The sequence below is a fragment of the Pelobates fuscus genome, chromosome 11, assembly GCF_036172605.1.
Source record: "Pelobates fuscus isolate aPelFus1 chromosome 11, aPelFus1.pri, whole genome shotgun sequence".
Lineage (NCBI taxonomy): Eukaryota > Metazoa > Chordata > Amphibia > Anura > Pelobatidae > Pelobates > Pelobates fuscus.
The window spans coordinates 111373601-111377377 of NC_086327.1; positions in this window are offsets into that span (position 1 = coordinate 111373601).

Genomic DNA, 3777 nt, shown 5'->3' on the forward strand with positions numbered 1-3777 from the left:
AAAAAACAGATTGGCCTCGCAACCCGCCCAAGAACCTTGGTGGGTGGAGCCATTCTCTCGAAAGTGGGTTAGAAACGAAAAAACCCTCCTAACGGTATTAGTGTCTCAACATGGACACATGGCCGGGGTGAGGAACCCTGGCCTGAGGGGAAAAACTACTTCCTCTTTTCTCCCTCTCCCTTATATTCTCTGAAAAACCATGTATTTTGACGTTAGAGAGAAGAGAGAGGGAGGGGAGAGGGAGACGAGAGAAGAGAGAAAAAAAAAAAAAAAAAAAAAAAACATATATGTATATTAATCCCTTTTCTTTCTTTTTAAATTATGAGTTGTGCTTGTATCTACTGTTACACATAATAGTTTAAGAATCCTTCACTATCCTATACCATCAAAAAGTATTAATCCCTGTTCTTTCTTTTTCAAATCGTGAGTTGTGCTTGTATCTATTGTTACACATAATATTTTAGAAAATCCTTCCTTATCCTATATTTCTTAATACCCCAAAAAAAAAACAAAAAAAAAAACAAAAAAAACATATGTATTAATCCCTTATCTTTCTTGTCCGAATTGTGAGCTATACTTGTGTCTACTAATACACATAATGTTACAAAGATCCTTCCTTATCCTGAGTTTATTAACCCCGTCATAAGTTTGTTACGATGGATCCCCTTCTCCCCCCCTCCTACCCTCCTCTTGGCTTACTATTACCAGTCAAGTGATGCTATAGGCATTGAGTGATACAAACAAGTGTCTATGTAGAAGAAAAATCAGGAAAAAAAAAACAAAAAAAAAAAAACGTATATATATTAATCTCTGTTCTTTCTCTTTTAAGTTTTAAGTTATGGATTTATCTACTGTTACACATAATATTTTAAGAGTCCTTCCTTGTCCTATACCAAAAAAATATTAATCCCTATTCTTTCAAATTGTGAATTATACTTGTGCCTATTGTTACCCATAATATTTTAGGGATCCATCCTTATCTTATATTTAATACCAAAAAAAAAAAAGGAAAAATATATATATTTATATATATTAATCCCGGTGCTTTCATTTTCCGATTGTGAGTTATTCCCGTGTCTACTACTACACCTAATATTTCAGAAATCCTTCCTTATTCTATGTGTCTTAATATCATCAAAAATATTTACATACATAATTCCCCAATCCCGCCCCTCCCCCCAACCCTCCTCTTGGCCTTTCTATTACCAATCAAGTAATACTATAGGCTTTAGATGGTACAGGAGTCTATGAAGGAGAAGAAAGAGAAAAAAAAAAAAAAGAAAAAAAGGGAAAAAGTCCTTGTTTTATTATGGGCTTCTTTCCAAACCTCTTCATGGGTTAGTTATGGGTATTTCAAGTATATTTAGTTGTTCCATCCAGACCTTCAGTGCTTCTTTTGAGGCAAAATTAACCATTTTTCCATTCCAAGACACTCTTAATAGAGAGGGAAATCCCCATCTATAGCCTATGTTCTTCTGTCTTAAAATAGGCAGCAATTCTTGGAAGCTTTTCCTCCACATTCTTGTTGAGTATGATAAGTCTTGGAATATCGATAAATTCTTGAATTTGTCTTCTAATATAGGATTATTCCTCATCGCCATCATAACTTTTTCTTTTGTTTGGTATGAATGAAATTTAACCAATACATCTCTTATAACTGTCTCCGGAGCATTATGGGGTCTAGGTAGTCGATGTCGGCGATCCATTAAATAATCGTGTGAAATTACGCCTGGAATTAAATTTTGAAAAAATTCCATCAGGAAGTTGTCCAAATTCTCATTGGAGATTTCTTCTGGGATGTGTCGGATTCTAATATTTGATCTTCTGGATCTGTCTTCCATGTCGCTAACTTTAGCTTCCAATGTTCCTATTTTATTTTTCATCATAATAATCTCTTCTTGACAGAGTTTATATTTGTTGTCTAACTTAGTAAAGTTATCCTCCATAGTTACTAATTTAGCTTGTATCGTTTTAAATTCTTGTTTTAGTTCTTTCGTATTTGCGGCCATATCATCAGCTAATGTTCTGGAGAATTTTTCCAAGTTTTTGGTGAGAATATCTTCCGTCATAGTGGTAGACGTTTGTGTCTCTTTAATTAGACTAAAATTCATTTCTGCATTTTCATCTGTATTTTCTTGTGTAATTTTTGTCTTATGTTGAGATGGGGAAAAGTACCCTGATAGTCTTTTGTCAGGTGGTAAGTCTCTTTTATCTTTTTTCCTCCGCTCTTCCTGAGCTTTTTTAGAAGCCATGCTGGAGAGAAAAAAAAAAAAAAAAACCTTTGCTTTCTTCTTAATTTTCTCCTTCTGATTCCTTGATTTCTGTTTCCTTGATTTCTGTTTCTGTAACTGTAAATCTTCCTTTGGAACAGAATCAATCCTTATTGTATAGAGTAAACCATACATATATTGCATATATTGTTCTCTGGGATTCCTCAAGGCTTTCTCTAAATCATGATCTTAGGGCCTCAGTTTATATATTGCTTTCTTTGGACTGTATCCTTGTCAACCCCATTAAAGTTCTTTGGATTATGTTGTCTTCTGCCCCTTTAACAAATCCGTCCACCCATCCACTGTGTCTGGGCTTTCTCCAGGCGTTATCTGAATTGTACCCTATCTGCCCCTTTAACGTTTTCAATTATTTGGCGTTTTCCGCCGTTTATTGTTTTCTGGGGAGTCTAGGGAGTCTCTGAATGCCCACACATCCCTCCATTAATCTCCTCTTCCGCCGTTTATTGTTTTCTGGGGAGTCTAGGGAGTCTCTGAATGCCCACACATCCCTCCATTAATCTCCTCTGCACTCGCAGGGTCTTCACAATCCTAGTATCTCCCTTTCTTGCCCTTTTCCCCTTCTGTCTCCTTCCTCCACCTTCCTCCCGTCTCTCTCCTCTCCCCCTCTGGTCTCCCTCCTCTTCCTTCTGTTCTCCAGCCCCACGTTCAATTTTTCTTTAGTACATAAATTATATAAATTTTTCTTTGCTGTTGTTCCTACCTTCGCCCCCGGAGTCAAGCTCTGAACCCAGACCTCGTCCAGCCCCTCTTCACTGCTTTGGCTTCGCGCCAAAAATCTCCCGCTTTTCAATATCTGGCCGGCCTTCCGAGCGGTCCGAGACACCCGGAGGGGAAAAAAGGTAAGGAGTCTGCTTGTATTGCGGAATAGGGTGGACGTGGAGTAGATGGTGGGTATGCTGGAGGGCAGGGAGCAGGGAGTATGGAGTAGGGAGAAGGCTGCTTCCGTCGTGGCTGCTACTGCTTCAGACGCTTCCGAAGCTCCCCTCGGTCAGGCATTCCGACCCCGCCTCCTGACGTCAACGTGTTACGTCATACGTCCGCCAAAATGGGCAAATTCTTGATGGGCTGCAATGGCCACAGGCTGTGCCTGACAGACCAGCCAGCCAACCCTGCATATTGTCAGTGGGAGGAGAAAGTTCTGTGTGTGCCTGTGTTCTGCACCTTCTGATCGTGGAGACCAAGTGCAAGGCTCCAGATAGAGTATGTTACTACAGCAATGCTCTGATACTTTCCTAGAGCTCCCCGCACGTAGCAGTCTGGAGTCTGCACTACAGAAGTGCAGACAAGGGGAATCATCCACTGGATTACCAAATACCACCAAGGTACAACGATTCCCGACCAAGGGAAGATAGAGGGAGGGGTAATAATTTTCTAAAGTTGTTTTTTTTTTGTACCATCCCCAACAGCCACTAAGGATTCTATCTCGCACCATACTACAGCCTCTACAGAGCCTACACACACATCCTCCCCCACCTCCCCACACACA